Raw genomic sequence first — 17904 nt, forward strand, 5'->3', positions numbered from 1 at the left:
AGGGAGTAAGGGCACAAACTGTCTCACCTAAAGGTCCTCAGACTGGAATAGTGTGTGCAGCCCATGTCGCATCACCCAGCTATATAAAATGCACTCTGACATGCCTACCAAAGATGTAATTTGAATATGTGTTTTCCCAGTGTAGTCATTGGCAATAGAAGCAGAGAAAAAGAAATTACAAGTTAAAATAGCCTCTGCATGCTGTATATTTCTACTATTTTTTTCAAGGTGGAAAATGTTACGATAAAGACTCGATTACAAGTGGTGAGACTGTATTACTGCATATGTGTGTGTTTGCTTGTGAGAGACAAACTGAGTTGTATTCAACATCTAATCACTCAAATTCTTTAATGCCATAATAAGATACAGCAGTAGGGATTTGAATCAGGAAAAAAGAAGAACACGTGCTAAGGTTTTAGGATGTAATTTGGCTGACACAGGGGAGGTGACATGCGTTTTTCTCCCCTGTCTTGTGCTAGAGATTTTCTGCTGGCAAAGGGAAGTCTTTTAAAGGAGGTCCTCCTTTATCATAGCCCAAACTGGTCACCCTTTATGCATAAAATGGAAAACCACATATGTTTGTGTGGAAAAAAATACAAAAGCAAAAATTATAGCAAACCAAAATCCTAATAGTAAAAAACCATATTTTACAAGTCTTAAATATGCTACATTGAAAAGGAAAAGGAAGGAATTAATGTACAATGTTAATGAAGCTATTAGGAAAATATCATTAGTTCTTCATTTTCTAAGGTATGCACAAAGATTCTGAATCCCTAATTTTAGGAAACTTTTTATCTTTAAATACATCTTTACTTAGGCCCAGATAGAGCAAAACATTTAAATACAGACATGAAATTATTTATACGCTAACTGCCCTTGATTTGATTGGGTCATAGAGGAGCAAAGTGCTCACCAAAGACACTGTTTGTGGAAAGGACTTGGGAAACCATAGCTTCCTGCATTGCATAAACTTCCTGAGTCAAAAAGCTAGAAACTTGAGACAGCTTTGGCTCTTGTTCCTTCAGTATACAAGGTCTGCTAATGCACAGCAATTGGCACAGAAAGACTGACTCAAATGGAGGCACACTATGGGGTCATTGTAACTGCTTCTCTTATAAGTGCAGGAGCTGGAGGGATGATGGAGTAACCCTGGAAGTAGGACCTGCACCGCTATGACTCCTGGCCAGCTGCAGCACAGAAGCAGCCTGAGACTGACTGGCTGTTGTTATCTGAGCAGCAAGTGTTGGTTTGGCTGAAAAAAGAGACATCCATATTCTGGAAAGTTCCCTTTCCTACTGTTCTGTGAGCCCTGTGTAGCTTTGCCAGCAGGAGTTGTGCAGACTCAGAAATTCCTCTTCTTTTTCTTTTGTTTAAATATAGTAAGAATTAAAGTAGATTCAAAGGGGACTGACCTGCAAAACTGTCAAATCCATGTGAAACCGACAACCTGGCAGGCAACTGGCCATAGTTGTAGTTACGGTAGATCCCATGGTATGCTGTTGGAAGTCAGGTTATTAATTCTTACTGTCTTGGCCAAAATCCAACATGCTTTATTATTTTCTGCCTCCTTCAAGCTCTTCTCTGCACTTTCAATAACATGTTGAAGTTTTCTTCATCTCCTAGCCTAAGCTTGTGCACTGTTGCTTGCATGATGCCCCAGGAGATGATAAACTGATAGTAAGCAACGTGATTCAAATGTACATACCTGTAGGTAAGACTTACCCCTCTGAGCTCCTGCACAGGGCTTAAATACAACTGCTCTACTTTTGCTCTAGGAAAGCAGAAGGAGCTGAAGGAGATTAAAGCTGAAATGGTGTTCGCGAGTCTCCACAGAGTGGACAAAATGTATACCGTGCAAGCAGAATTTTCTTCTGACTCAGCCTACAGAGTTGATCTAGCACAGAAAAAAACATACTTTACAGCATTTTAAGAAGTACAGCAAAGCCCATTTCTGCATTCTTGGGTGCTTCTGCTAGGTCCAAAGGGCAAACTTGCTTTAGCATAGCCCATTGTTTGCTTTGGAATCTCGAAGATTAAAGGTGTCTATAAGTGTCAGTAATTCTCATGGTTATTGTTAAATATTTCCTTTTATTATCTGTATAATAGCAGTTAGAGATTAGAAAAAACAAGGTGAGTTCTCAAGTGCACCCTCACTGTTTCCTGTCTGTGAGCACAAGAATGTTCCATGCGTGAGGAGACTCCGACTCACACATCCCAGGAGAGTGGCCTGACCACCAGACTGCAGGCTGTTTTGAAGGCAGGCACTCTCCACCCTTCCTATTGAAACTGTGCCAGGCTGCAGAAAATAAATCTAAGTTCATTGGGCCAAAGAGAGAGAATGGGAGTCACAGAGAGCAGAGAAAGCATAAGAGAAAGCATGACTGTACTGGTTAAGGCACCCATCTGGCAAAGAGAGCCTTAGATTCCCTTCCCAGCTTTCAGGACTGTTTCTTAAATATTTCATATAAATAGTCACTGGATAAAATACAGAAACAGATGTTTTGGATACCATACTGAGAGGTGCCTAATTTTTCCCATGCTCTATATAGGAAATCTAGACACAGAACAAGAGGTTCTGAACTCCCCTCTAGGAACCCAGTGCCTTTCACTTCGGCACTGCGGGGTTGAAGTTCTGTGTAACTAATTCCCTTATTGGACCTGATCCTCAGGCTGTCACCTCAAAAATCTATTTCAGAGATGCACTTTCTCCATCACTTTTCCTTTCCCAGTATATTTGGCACTGACAATTTTTGTATTCCTTCTTACAAGTGCTCCATTATTCCTTTGGCTCTTCCAGATAGCTTTAAAATTAAAAGCTTCAAAAATCAGGTCAGACTTTATCTTTGACTAGGGTACATTTTTTGGTTTATTTGACCTGCTAGAGAATGCAGCCATTTCCCTGTTACAGAAGCTTGGCTGTGCCTATATTCAGATAACAACCTACGTTGGAGTTGTTTTTCTAACCAAAAATGTTTGTGATACAGTTTGGTGTTTTATGCATTTCCCCAAAAGACTGCCTGGATTGGAATAAACGCACATCTTCCAGATGGAGTTTTCATTTATATTTGGAGAAAAACTGACTTTGGAAAATGTTTGAGGAAAATCACAGAATTCCACATCCTCCACCCCCACCCCCCACCCCCCTTTTTTTAAACCAGAACATTTTCAATATGACGGCTTTTTGGGAGTTCAGTTTCTGGCCTAAATTTCCACGGTTTGGCAGTGATTGCCTTAAACCTGACCAGTTCAGCATTCTGAAAGGGAGGGATATACATGCAGTTCTTTGTGACCAGAGGTGGCTCATGGGTGTGAAGGACATTTGGAAGTGGGCTATGGTGGCAACACGTGAGTTGCAGGACAGCAGTGAGGGCCAGAATTGGCGGACTGATTTTCAAATATAGTGTCTTATTTAGGAAATTAGGTTTTATTTCTGACAAATCAAGGAATGGATGAAATAAAAAAAAGTATTTTTCATTTGGATTGTGTGTCAATAGGGTTGCATTGTATGCTTAGAGGTCAGCCTCTCTCAGCTCTCTAAATACCTTGACAGTCCTGTTTTTAACACAGGAAAACCGGCATGGGCTAGTGTTGTGAATTACCAAGGTGATGGGTTTGTTGGTTTCACTTGCTTTCTGGTGGACAACTGTGCATGTCTGACATGTTTATAGACAAGAAGGCTTCTAGGTGGGATTATTAAATGGGAATGGACAAGAAGACCGAATGTTTCAACTTACAGGGATGTTTAATGGGGAATTTCAATACAAAATCCAAACTTTCGGACCTAGTTTTCTCAGGGAGCTTTGGGAAAGAGCATTTGGTGCCCTTCAGAATTACCATGCCCTGATACAGCTGCCTGAATGTGTGCTGCCAGCCTAGAGCAGGGTTACTCTTTGCCGGCCCAGTGCTGTGAGGTGTCTTATCCCACTCTTTGCTTGAATGGTTCTAATGGTGGTGACAGATACTTCATCCAGTTGTAGAAACTGCAGCTGGGGCTGATGTATCAGGGAGCATTTTTGAGGTGGTGAGAAGAACTACTATCACAGGAAGAATCAGCTAAAGAAGAGGTTTGTGTAGTGCCAGAGCAGTCTCTCTTTTGGCCAGGCCACGGCATCTCATCTGGTCTCTGGACTTGCCAAGACAGAGAGGAAAGAATTTTACTTCAGCGGTTCAGAAATTACACAGGTGCCGGTATGTCCTTTCCAGTCCCTGTTCTGGAAGCAGCTCCTCCATCTCCAGTTACATACGAGCACTGTAACATGCTTTATTACTTTCTCAAGCTGCAGCTTATTTCCCAGGTTCATTTGTATCATTTTCCTGGATGGAACCTGGTTCCAAACGTAATAGTATGCTGGCTTTAGCCCCATTCAATGTTCAGCTTGAGAAGAAATTATAGCCACGAGCAGTGGAAGAGGACAGGATGGGGCCTTGTTTTGGTTACAAGATCTAGGCAAACAACTGGGTAGTTTTTTGAACATTTGTTCAATAAAAAGTATGACTAGGGGAAAGGCAACTCACAACAGATATGATTCCAGAGCTCTGAAATTCTGTCAGAGGGAAGGAAGGAAAGAAAGAGAGATACATTTCCAGGTGCATTTCAAAGCCTTAATTATTGCACATGGATGGTGAAATTTTAATTGGAGATTTGAACATGCCTGGGGTCAGGAATAAATGGCACTCAGAATATTTTTATTCTCCACTATATACAGGAATGCAAGAGAACCAATATTTACAGCTGTACCAGGTAGACAGAGTTTTATGTTATATGATCCCACAACGTAGAAACAAATCATCATCTGAAGAAACACAGCCAGTCTGGAGGAAGAGACAGTAGCTGTTCAACTGTACAATAGATTAACACCATAAAACAGGACAGAGATCAAAACCCTCCCCTTATCCTGCATAAACACAAACAGTTTAAGAATGGAGTATAGTTAACTAGCTTTGAATTTTAGAGAGATACTAAATTTGATACTTCCAGATTTGTGGGAAATGTCCTGGGAACAATAAAAAGGTCAGATGTCCAATTGGATAATTTTATTTCTCCTTCAGAGGGGTCCACATCCAACAGCACAGACACAACTTTAAGATTTTCATTGGAAGTGATGAATTTTAACAAGCCTTTCTGGATCCCAAGTTTGCCTTCGTCTTTTATCAAAGGGCTGACCAGAGTTTATGCCACTTAGCCTGTGAACCATAATAATAACAAACGGGGAAGGCAGTCAGGATTTATATAGCTTTATATTTAATATGGGGAGTTTCTAGAAGGAGTCTGTAAGTAGGGACTGTTGCCCAGACTCCAAGCTTTGGCTAAGCAGTTCTTGGCAGGCCTCAAAGAGGGTGGTGAAAATGCAGCTTTAAGCCATCCTTGCATCATCCTGGCGTTGTCTCGCTGCCAGCGTGGTCCCTAGTGTAAACTGTAACATCAGCAGAGCTACTGTATTTTGCACTGGCTACCACTGGACCCAAGAAACTAGTCTGGTAACTGGGGATCCATGAGAAATAGGCTTGGTTTAGCCATTTCTAAACTGTATGTCTTTCACAAGGGCTCTGGAAAGGAAGAGCCATTGCAGTCCCTGCAGTGGCTGCAAACCAGCTGAGGCTTTGTCATATCTGCACTGGCTGATGCGCAAGTAGCTGGCTGAGCTGCTCACAGTCTCCATTGCATTGATAATGTGGAAAAAAAACAGTTTTCAGTGTCTGGAGGATCTGGCCCACATGTCTGTGTGTGCATATGCAGATGTATGTGATGTCAGTGAATGTCCCCGCACCCTGCAGAGGTCACTTTGTCTGAGATTTTTCATTTGCTTCAGAATAAAGCAACCTCGAGAATATAATGAAGGAAATGAGCTCTGAAATTTGTTTCCTAACATCCGTGAATTGCAGCACCAAGCTAAGGGGAAAGCATTCAAATCCCTCTTTGCCCTCTTGGATAGGATTCTGTTTGTAGCTCTGCAATAATCAGCAGACATCAGTGTCTGCTACAACTGAATATTTTTGGTATCTAATTGGCACTTAGATACCAATGTGATAGGAGCTTTAGAAATAGCTAAAGTAGATAAATATTGCTGCTGCTTCTCCTGTGTGTACGTCTGTATCGTCTGTGTGAAGCTGTGTATTAATGTGAAAAATTCCCTGTTGATTTTAATGGGATGCATCTCTCTGCAGAGAATTTGCTTCATTCAAAGCTGCAGTAATGTATAGAAGGGATAATTTTTTTCTTTGTGCTGTGAACATCTAGATCAAATTCCTGAAGTATTATTTGTGCAGAAACTGTGAATGCTCCCAGCTTGCAAATGAAGTCAAACCCTTGTTAATGTTTACAGTAAAACAGCTGTTCTCAGCATTTCTCCCTGCGCCTCAGCTACTTTAGCTCTACCATACTCAGACTTACATCATAGCAGCTGCAATAATAAGAGGCTGAAAGAGGTCAGAAGCAGCCAGTCCTGCTAAACCACACCTTTGTTTAAAAGAGATTTTGGATTGTAAAATGTCTCAACTGCTAAATTTTTTCAGCCTGACTGGACTCCATGCATGGGCTAGGTCTTCAAAGACCTAGCTCACCAAAAGCACACAGGCACTGCCAGCACAGAGTAAAGCAGAACACAGGCTCTTTATACATTTTCCCGGGAAACTTTCTATAGATCCAGACTGGGAAATGTTCCAAGGCTTCACAGAACTAAAGATAACAGTAATAAAAAAATGGACTAGAGCACACTGACTTTTAAAAGAAATAGCTGAGCCTATTATATTTGCGTGGCAAAGCCTTGGTAATTTGTGCAGCAAGACTTTGCTAATTTACACTAATAAAGGTAAGATCACTACAGATTACTGAATTTTAGCAATTAGCAGGTATGTAAACAAACAACATTCTAAGAAAATAAAAAAGCATCAGCATGTAGGTTGCTTTCAAAACTATAATTTCTTTGTAAATATTTATGATTGCTAAAATAATAAATGCTACTGGATATATTTTGTAAAAATAATTAGGTGTTAGCAGAATGTAAAATAGAGCATTCCCTTGCTCAGTCTTCTTTTCAGAAGAAAGAGGCCATCATTTTTCTGCTAGCTATGAAGCGTATGGTCTATTGAGCTTCTGCAGTGTCTACGCTGTAGAAATAAATGAATAAATAGGAGTTTAAAGTGAATTTAAGAACATTTTAACATTAGATGTCCTACACGTGATTTACTGAAACCTTTACTTCTGTTGAGTAGCAGTCGGAGTTACGTGTTTTTTAGCACATAAGAGAAAACGTGTTCATTGCTGATTTATTCCACTACATAGAAATTGGATAAAATTTGTAATTTTTATTTTACTGAAAAGGGAAATTTGAAAATCAAAGTAAGACAAAAATAAGATTTGTACAGCTGAAAAGTTTCCAAACAGATTTATTGGTCCTTTATTCTATGTACAGGGGGTTATTTTAGCAGCATTTTCACAGTTAAAATCAAGTGGGAACATTGCAGTCGCATGCCAAGTACTACCTGTGACACCTTTTAAATTCATGGTGACTATGGAACAGCAACCTCTTCTGGTCTTGCGGTTCACAGGGTGATCTCACAGACTGTCAGATGATGTCAGAGATGTCCTAGATTATGGCAATATGTTGGGGCAGCTGGAATGCTCACTGAGTTTAGCAGATTCCACAGTGTGATGCCATCAAAAGGACTTAGTAAGAAATCCCAAATGTGCTTTCCAGTACAAGAAAGAGAAAGAAGAAAGCAATAGAGGCCAGACAGCAGAATTTGTAGATTCCATTGATACTGGTACTTTTAATTGATACAGCTACTTTTAATCCAGTGGGATTGCAGATTCCATTGAAACATTGGAAAGACAGCGTATAGTGGAAATTATTTGGTCTAAATTGTAATAAATTGGACTATAGTTTCAGTTATGACTCTTAATGGTCATGAATTATTTGCCTTGAAATAATTCTTTGAGATCCTCACGATGTCAGGGTGTAGTTGTATGAGGCATTGACGAGCACAGTAAAATACATACCCTTTTATGAAGAGCGTAAGGGCTAAATGTACAAGGGCTAGACAAAGGAAATAATATGAGATGTAATATTCCAGCAAATTATTTAAAGTAACCATAGGTACATATGGTACCTCTGTGCTTTTATCACAAAAATCATGTAGTGTCTGGGGGAGAACCACTGCCCCCAAAAAGGCAAGTTTATATACCTTCATACATATATATTACATGTACATCTAAAATATGTATGTATATGTTTTCTATACATAATCTGACATGGAGTGCTTTTAAATGATGCATACATCAATGACACAAACCTTTTGTAACGGCACACCCAAGCTAAATATTACTTAGCGGTGTGCATTTTTATTTGGGTTTTACTGGTGCATTCAAAGCATGATCAGTTTGTTTCTTCTGGCATAAATTGTCACCTGAACCCCTGAATAAAAATATTGCTTCTACTCTGTCATATAGAGAGAATATATTCTAATTCTCTCACTCTAGATACAAATGTGTCCGTCACGTTTGAAAAGGCAACAGCTAAATACATGTTTCTGCTGTCAGAAATGCAGCAGTTAAACCCTAAATAATATCTATAGGATTAAGATCCAAGTACTTTACAAGAAATCTATATGCAGTTATCTTTCCACATTTCCTCTCTATCCCCTGTCATAGGCTATGAAAGATAATATAAGAAGTGCTCTAATATGTATGCTTATCTCATTACCTCCATTTTCAGGTAAGTAGAGCAAACATTTTCACCTTTAGTAGATTTGTAGCAAAATAATGCACATTTCTCTATGCTAGAGGAATGAAAAAAGCAGGATTGAGCACAGAACGGGGGCAGAGGAGGAGAGACGGGAGGGTTTTTTAAAAGAGTTTTCTGAATAATCAAGAAATCCAGTGAGACAAACAGAATGTGTAGAGAGCAAGCCAGAATTATCAAATTACCATGACAACCGTAGGCAAGAACCCAGAGAGAATCAGGTAAAGAAATTACAGTAGAATTACAGTTAACTTCACATTTATTTATTTTAAAAAAAAAAAAAATCCCAAGCAGTCAGGAAGAAATATTTCCTTTGGCCTAGCTCGGTATGGTGCAAAGGCTTGTGAAGTGCAACCTTGTTTGCAATTTTGAAATTACTTTGCAAATGTATACAAGTAGCTTTTGTCTAGATTTGCATATGCAGATTGTTTTAACCAGCAGGATTTGATGTCAGATACAAAACTCAGAATCACAGATGCCTTAATTGGTTTGAAAACAGAAACTAAAAGAGAATTCAGAAAAGGTATAGGGAGTGTGTGTGTGTGTGTATACACACGTATAGTGTGTATTTCTGTTATTTCTAAAACATTTCCCCTTGTATATTTTTCAAATGACCACTTTCTTCATTCAAACCTTTGCTTAACACATTCACAAACAAAAAGCTTTTAAACAATGAATACAGTAAAAAATAAGTGAAACTAAAGTGAAGTAAAACTAAAATAAGTAAGAGTGGTGGTATTTATTTAAAAAAGCTACAGGTTAACCATCAAGTGGTTAACCAGATCATCTGTCAAATTTGGGTTGAAATTCTGTTTGTTCAGTTTTAATGTGCCATTTCATATAATACCATTCACATATATTGGAAAGATACAAGTGTACAATTCTGAAAGGCAGAGATCCATGTTTAGAGAAGGAAGGGGGGGATTTGTTCATATGTGGGGTGGTTGACTTTTTTCCCCAGTTTTGAACAAAGCCCTCAAACTGCTAACACTCCAGCATATAAACAAAATTCTCCCAATGCTTTATCTTTCCTGTTTTATGCCACTATCTGAATGCTTTTTGCAATTTATATGCTCTCTGTAAACACAGATACATGCCTATATTGATCTTTTTAAACGCTGCCCTGAAGTTTGCTGCGTGATCAGGGAGAGGAGTGATGCACTCCATTGTTCCCCGCTATGATGTCATGCTCAGACTTTGCCTTGGTTAGACAGAATTCAGTTTACTGAACTGCAGCAAAATGTCTTTAGGGAACTCAAATTTATTGCTGTAGCAGAGATGGAAAGAAATAACATGTAAAAAAAAAGATGTAGGAAAAAGGGTATAAATTCTGGCTAAAATATTTGCCACCTATATTTTTCTCCACACTTTTTCAGAAGTAGATGTGCACACTCATTTATATACACACTCAAACTGCGCATAGCTCAAGGGTGTGTTTATTTTAATCTGGGAACCAGGAACAGCAGAGATTCACTCTCAGGACTTGCATCATCACTAAGATCTCTCTTAAATATGCAGTTTTATATCACACTGTTCATCCTTTTTACTCACATTAACCACACACGGAGTCCACATAATGGGTCTGATCCTGCTAGGTGTCCAGTGATGTTAATGAGAGGTAAAGGCATTGGGCATGTTACAAGATCCAGTGGTAAATTAATTCACTTCCACCAGCATGTGAAAACTATATGTGCGGATAGTGAGGGGAAGAAAGGGGACAGCCTTTTAATTATGCTGGGAGATCCTGAACTGGAAGAGAAATCTGACGGGACTGAGTGGGGAGAAGGAGGTCTTTCCTCCTCCTCCCTCTCTCCCTCCCTCCCTCCCTCCTGGCCTTAAAAAAATCCCTGGGGTCAGACCTTCCCAAATAGGGACAGTTGGCAGGTATGTGTTAATCTTGTTCCCAGCACTCTGGAGGAGCCACGAATAGAGGTTCACCCTGTCCTTTCAAACCAGCGCTTCCTGTCCTTCAAGAGTTAACCTTCTCTAGAACATTTATTTCACCATCTCAGGGAAAAAAAAACCCTGCAGAGCTGAGAGGCTGCAGATCACAAGGCCATTCTGATAGCCTCCTGTCCCCATGGCAACAGCAACGGCATTTATCAGTTCCTTATGAGAGCAGGCACAGCAAATCTGCATTGCACATGGCAGCCTTCCAGCCTTTCAAATGAAAGAGCACTTTGAACTGCTGCCAAGTGTGGAAGGAGCAGAGCTGTCAGGACTGCTTAATGCTGGCAGTTTGTACTTGGGAGCCTTTCAGTTCCCAGAATCCTTCAGCCGTGGCAGCCTGCCAGGTACTTAGCGGAAGCTAAAAACTAACCCCCAGACCATTCACTGCAGTGCACTCAAAATTTTCCACATGTACCATGTCACAAGTGCAGACTGCACAATGAAAGCAAACGCCTTCTGCTTGGGTTTCTAATTTTATTAATAATCTAGGAAAAAGCAACTGGAGATTAGCTGGCTGACAGCAGTACAGTATAGCCACTGTTTATAACTCGGGGTGTGCGTGTCAAATGTGTATTTCATCCCTCAGAAATAGAATCAGCTCCGACAACAGGGGCTGCACAGCCCCAAATCTACATGCAGTACCTGAGCGTGGGGAGATCAGTGTTAGAAGAAGGGAAAGTGTGGTTATTTACAGTGGAGTATTTTTTAGCAATCATCATCAAATGCATAGCCGTGAGACGTGGAATAGAAAAAGAAGACAGTATTGCTGGCTGGTAAATATTTTCTGCCCTTACCCTCCGCATTTTGCTGACATTGTGAGAATCTCGGAAACTGGCTGATGAATGTAGCAGAGATACATGGCTCTTGGTGGGTTTCCTTTCAATGGAGAGTTTTCATGTGAACTTTTTATTGTTTTGCGTTACCGAAAGCACAAGGGCTTCTATTGGCAGAGGAAACAAATTGGCACAGTTCTGCTTTTTTTTTTTTTTTTTTAATCTGCACTGAGATCAAGGGCAAGGGCTTCATTTTCCAGCACTAGTCATAAGCCTTTAGCACAAATAGAATGAAAATTGTCTGTCGCTCAGGCAGTTGGACAGGGTTCAGGAAAACTATGTCTGGCACTAATTCCAAAGGGAAGGTTTGGTTCAATCCAGCATCATTAATTTCAGTAAACTGTTTTCACTAGTCTATATCCCACTGTTCAAGAGCTGTTTATTATCTTTTACTAAATAATGTCTTTTGGAGTACAGAGTCATGAAAATTACCTTATATGACTTACATATGTATGTGTACTTTCACATGTATGTATACATATAAATAGACACAGTATACATGGATGCACTCGCATTTTTTTACTTTTCTGTTTTTTCTTAACAATTGCTTGTTTCTTACCTTGCCTTCCCATTACGAAACACATTTATAATGCCAAATATAAAATAGCAAAAATAGCCTAGAAGGCGAAAGAGAGAGAGAGATGAAAAAAACCCCTGGAGCAAAGACAATCTCCACAAATTTGTGAGTTTCACCACAAAACAAGGAAATGTAGTGCCTCTTTTTCAGCTTGCAGCTATCTTTGGCTGCTGCTTGAAGACTTGACTTAATTCACCCAGGCAGTAGTGTCTAAAAGTAATACACCAAGACAGTTAATTTTGGCACTTAGTCTCCCTTAGGAATTTTACCAACAGTCTTTGAAAAGAAAGTAAATTATCTTTTTTTTCTTCTTGGTTTCCCCCCATAGCTCATCTTGATATGTCCTAATAAAAGAAACTGCCTCCCCCCCTTCTATTCTCACCCTTATCCTGTGTCCATATCATCCTTCTTTCAATAACAATGTTAATCAGCATTTATAACACAGTCTTGGAGAAAAAGTGGTTTAGGTCTTTTCAGATGGCCTAGTTACAGAGGAAAAGGAGGTTATGCCATGTGAAATAACTTAAGATACTGCAGTTTCTTTTCCTTTCCCTTCCTTCCTTTCCTTCTTTCTTGTCTTTCTTTCTTAATCCCCCCGCTCCTTCCACCTCCCCCATTTTTTGGAAAACACAGTAAAGTTTTGTTCAGTTCTCAAGTGTTATTAATCACTGGTGGAGGCCAAAAGCAGGGATATTTTTCTTGGCAGCACGTTTTGATAAACAATCTGTGTATGGGGTGAAGGGAGGGGGGAGCCTGTCTTGCTGGTAACTAAGCTAATGTTTGGCAGATTCTTAACTGTCACGAAAGTGCAAGTGGCTCTCAGTGGGAATAGCCTTAAAAAATGTACCGATTCAGTTGATTCATTGTTGTTGATTGTTTACTATGTCCACAGGATGTAAGATGAAAACAGTCCAGGGATAAAGTAAAAATAACAACAGCGGAGGACCCAGCCTCTGCATATCCCAGCCTAAAACATGCTACCCAGTTGCTTGTCCCTTGCAGAGTGAGCAGAATTAATTATAGGTGTCTTAGTTTGCACTGTAAGACTTGGCAAAGGTTAACGTGCGGAAATCTGGGCTCACAGGAGGGTTTTAAAACCATAAAGACGGCTGTAGGAGAATCAATTTGGGGCGGGTCTCAAAGAGGAGCCCTAACTGCTTCCCGGGGCAGAAGCAAGAGGTTGGTGCGGTTGTGGGGCTGTAGAGCTGGCTCGGCGGGACACATGGGGCAGCGGAGGCCTGGATTCGGCAGTGGCCAGGCTGCGGGCAGGGCAGCCTCCCGCCCAGCTGTGCCCTGGGCTCCATGCTCCAGCAGCAACGTGGAAGTGGGACTGGTAAAACCAGAGGACACAACAGGCAACATCCGTTAAGACGCGTCTGCACTGCAGACTAAGGAGAGAAAGAAGAAAAGGAAGGAAGGAGGGAAGAGTTCCTAGATGGGAAAGCAATAGGCTCTGTATGTCAGCAAGGCTCACTACCTGAAGAATGGTAGGAAAAAACAGAATTATAATGAGATGAGAACTGAAACGATAAACAGAAACACGTAATTACACTCCTATTCTTTGTAACTACGTGTTTTGACACTTCCTGGCAGCTCCTAGTAAAAGACAATGTTGTTTAACTTTTAATTTGACAAAATTATGCAACTCCTTCCTGAAGTGTTTGTGTTTTGATTTGCTGAACACACTTCCTTTACCACCAAGTGCTCTGTTCACTGCTAATCTCTGCATTGTGAAGCCAGTGATTTGATCGTGACAGATTTTATTTGCTATACCAAGGTAAATCCATGTAAATCATGCTCTCGGGAGTGAGCTTCCCTTCTGGTTCTCATATTTTTTCCCAGCTGTAGCTGCTGTTTTGACCACTGAGGAAAGAGCCATTTCTGTAGGTGCGCGCCTGCAGAAGAACCAGCTGCTGTGACTGCTGCACTGATCAGTGCCAAAACTTCATAAAGCGAGCAGGAAAGAGTTAAACCTATTCCCAGGCTGTGAGCATTTAGAGCCAGACCAGACCCTTCATTCCCCAGCTGCTGAGATCATGGGCTCCTAATTATTACTGCTTGCAAACTTCAGGCCTGTCCTATGTTCTGCATAATTAACATTGGACTGCTGATCGATAATCAACAGTATTCCTCTTGCATCCAGATCAACAGTAACCCCCATATTTTGGGAGCTCACGCACAGGAATGGCATGGAGCAAAGCCTGGCAGGCCTGGGGCATAGCCAGGCACCTGGGTTTTGTCACTTCTTCCTTTGGGGTGGGGTGCGTTGCAGCCTCCGCTTCCCATACCTGCTGGTGGCACTAAGAAAGGTGCTGGCCAGCTCCTGCACACCGTGCTTTTTATGATCGTTTTGAATTCGTTTAAATCAAAGCTTCACCTGCTGTTTTAATGTTACACAGATGTGTATGTGCGTGTGTGTGCATACTTCCAAATAAAGAGGGTAATAGGAATAAAGGGAAAGGGATTATTGGATGGCAGTATTTATTCTAGCACTGAAAGGAAGGAGTTAGTAGATTTCCCTTCTGATAGTGAAAATTATATTCCTTGTCCCTTGGGACTACTGGTAGGTCGTAAACTTTGGGCAATCTCTGCAGAATCCCTAATGCTGCATCCAAAGTGCTGACTCGCATTCCTGTGCAAAAAGCAGTAGCTGGGTAGCAATTGTTTGTGGCCGTGGCTCCATCCCTTCTTGCGCTCCCCTCCATCTTATTAAACAAGGTACTGTCTGGGGGGTTCTTATGCTATTTTTTGTTTGCTCACTTTTTTCCTTCAGTTAGCCAGATCAGGCACCTGAATGGCTTCATTGTTTGGGCTTCCTCTTTTCCTCCTCCAAACGTAATTTTAATTCCTGGATTATTTCAGAGCTAAATAAACACCAGACGTGTTTAATATAAATCCAGCAAGACTGATCTGGATCGCTCCTGCCCCGCCATTCACATGGCAAAGGAGAGGAAAGGTGGAAGGTGAGCAGGAAAGCACGCTGCTACCCTCGCAGGGACAGCGCTGCCATAGATTGGAGCTTTGTTACATTGCCACCATTCAATCTATTTTCCCCTACCAGATTAGATTAATACTGACAACTCGTTCCCTGTGAAGGTGCCACGGCATGGCATTTATTTGCATTTACACTGCAGTTCTCTTCATCAGTCAGCTTTGCAGAGATCACCACTGCTGCTGGCCATATTGTTGCTATGCTGACACTTCATCCTTAAGTGCTGCTTGCGTAATGGTACAGTACATGCCCATGACCAAAGTTTAAATCAAAGTTTAATCATTACGGAAAAACAAACATACTTCTGCGACTGTGTATCCTGCAAGTAAAAGTAAAGGCAGATTGGTTGGGTCACAGATGCTAATCTCTTCTCTTTTTCTATTCACAACTATAAAGGGAGTTGACAGCACCTGTAAATGGTTTTCTGAGGCTAGATTATATCTAAGGTGATTATTATTTACACCCACTATAAAGACTGCTCTTGTGAGCCAAGAAGGCTGTTTCTGTGAGGTGAGTGTTACCAAAAAAGGGCTTTCTTGCAGGAGGATTCAGTGGAGCGACGAGCCAGGGTGAGGGGCAGTTCAAGCACACAGAATGCCTTGTCATGTGTTGGGTTTGTATAACCTGGGGACTGAAATACAGTCGGGATATGCTGCAGTTCTGCATTCCCGGACACTCGGGTTGAAGGGGAAAGCCTCAGCCCTCTCAACCTGAGTTTTTTAAGCAGGGGCTGACCTTTTCCCACAGCCCAGTTCTGCTTCTCATATGAAGATCCAACACGGGGCAGTAAAAGGATAGGAAAGGAGCTGACCTTCCAGTATGAATCAGAGCGAACACATGCTCGTTTAGTCAAGTAAAGTCATATTAATGTAGAAATCCTGCAGCCATCACTAAATCACTGTGGCTGGAAGCAAAGACTTTGACCAGCTTTCATCTGCTTTACTGGAAGCTTGCTTTCGTGAAGCCTCTCTAATGTCCACAGTTTAGGTGTGAAATTTCTAAGTGTGAAATCCACTCTCTTCTTCAGCCAATTTGCATATAGGAGACGCATATAATTCAAAGACTTTTCTATCGCTACTTGCTGCTTCTACAAGCTTCCCCTAAAAAAAGAGTCACTTTGTCAGAATTTCTTTTCTTACTGTATTTTACCTGGTCCTACCATTTCTGCAACTTCAGCGTATGCATTCCATTAAGCCTTCCCCGTAAAATAATTCCACTCACATACAGATCAAATTCATTTGCCAGCTTTCTAGATTATAACCAGACACATATAAAACGTTTTGGACGACTAAAAATGGAAATGAGGCGCATTGGCGATACGAAGGGAATTATTTAAAGCAACAACTTTTTGTCGTGTGAGTTCTGAAACGTTACTAACCGAATACAAGGTATCTTTCCCGCTGGGTGCTGCACCGCTGCTGGGCGCGCGCGTGTGCGTGTCAGGCCGCCGTGGCACCACGCCATGGAAACCGCGAGTCCCTTTAAAGCGCAGAGGGAAACCTGTCACGGACGGGTTTTTCGGCGTTTCCAGCAACAAAGGAATCAGGAAGAGGCACTGAAAGAAAGGCATCCGTCCAGCGCAGCCCAGCTGGCAGAGGCTGGGCCGGCAGCCACCGGGCGCGCGAGCGTCCCCCCCCGCCGCGCGCTGCCTCCGCGGGCAGCCCCGAGCCCGCGTGTGCGCAGTGACGCCACGCCGGTTGCCGCCCGCAGCGCGGCCCGCCGGGTCCCGGCCGACCGCGTCCCCGCAGCCGGAGTTCATTATCCTCTGGACGCGGACGGCGATGGCGGCGTTTGCAGGAACGGCCACCGGCTGCGGCGAGAGTAAAAGCGGGCTGTGCGGAGCCCCGCCCGGCGAGCACGGGCAGCGGCGTGGCCGCGGGGGCGGGCGGGGAGCGGGCAACTTCGGGGATCGCGGTCGGGAGGAGACGGGGGTTTATTTTGTTTTCCTCCCGGTGAAATGACTTCTCGGCTTATTTGCATGAGCCGAAGTTGTTTTGAGTAATTTGCCCGTTAGCAGTGTTATGCAAATGTTAGCAAGCTATTTAAAGGGGGGAATAGGAAAAAAAAAAAGGCAAAAAAAAAAGCCGTGTGTTCTCACAGCGCCGGGGAAATCCTATGTCCCTTTGCATTAGCGAGATGAGATCACAGCGATTACTCACCTGCCTGGCCTCTCCTACACCCTTGAGCAACGCACACAGCACTATCTTTCCCAGCCCAACCTTAAACACTCGGCAAACATGGCTGATTTAAACAAATCAAAAGTGGAAGAGCTTCTGATGCAGTCACGGGCTTACAGAAACTGTGTCATTCTGTCACCGGGATCACTGAAAGAGAAACACGAAATCGGATATTAAGGCGGGATCCCCCCCATTTGCCTCAGCAGCCGGAGCGCACGGGAATCCCACCGACAGCCTCGGTGGCAGGACGCCGGCAGTCGTCACGGAGGCAAAGCGGGGCGATCCGCGGGTTTACACAATCCTGAAAACGAGACAGTTGAACTTAGCCCAGCCAGGAAAAAACACGCAGCACCACCACACACCGCACCCCCCCCCCCCCCCGCCCCGTGCCTGCGCTTCCTGGCCGCGCTTTCGCGGCGGCGGACCCGCCGCGCGGGCTGGGCAGGAGGGCGAGGGCGCGATCTGCCGTTCAAGTTCCCAAACATAGCCGGCAGCGCGGGCTGCCCGCGCGCCCCGCCGTGCCCCGCCGCGCTCCAGCTGCCGGCCGCGCAGGGGAGGGCGCGGGCAGGGCGCCGGGCATGCGCGCCCCGCGCAACAAGTGGGCACCGCGCCGCCGCCGGGGGGAGGGGAGCGA

The 17904-nt window shown here is 42.8% G+C and overlaps 2 long non-coding RNA genes across 2 annotated transcripts in view; one reads left to right on the forward strand and one right to left on the reverse strand.

Annotated features, from left to right (window-relative positions):
• The window catches only part of LOC138685460 (uncharacterized), a 182700-nt gene that overhangs the window by 35303 nt on the left and 129493 nt on the right, over positions 1-17904 (forward strand). The window lies entirely within an intron of this gene.
• LOC138685456 (uncharacterized) lies at positions 11880-17622 on the reverse strand. Its single transcript, XR_011324715.1, has 2 exons — positions 17499-17622; positions 11880-17417 (listed from the first exon to the last, which is right to left on the reverse strand). It is a non-coding gene; the product is annotated as an uncharacterized lncRNA (long non-coding RNA).

The sequence above is a fragment of the Haliaeetus albicilla genome, chromosome 5 (genome assembly GCF_947461875.1).
Source record: "Haliaeetus albicilla chromosome 5, bHalAlb1.1, whole genome shotgun sequence".
NCBI classification, from domain to species: Eukaryota; Metazoa; Chordata; class Aves; order Accipitriformes; family Accipitridae; genus Haliaeetus; species Haliaeetus albicilla.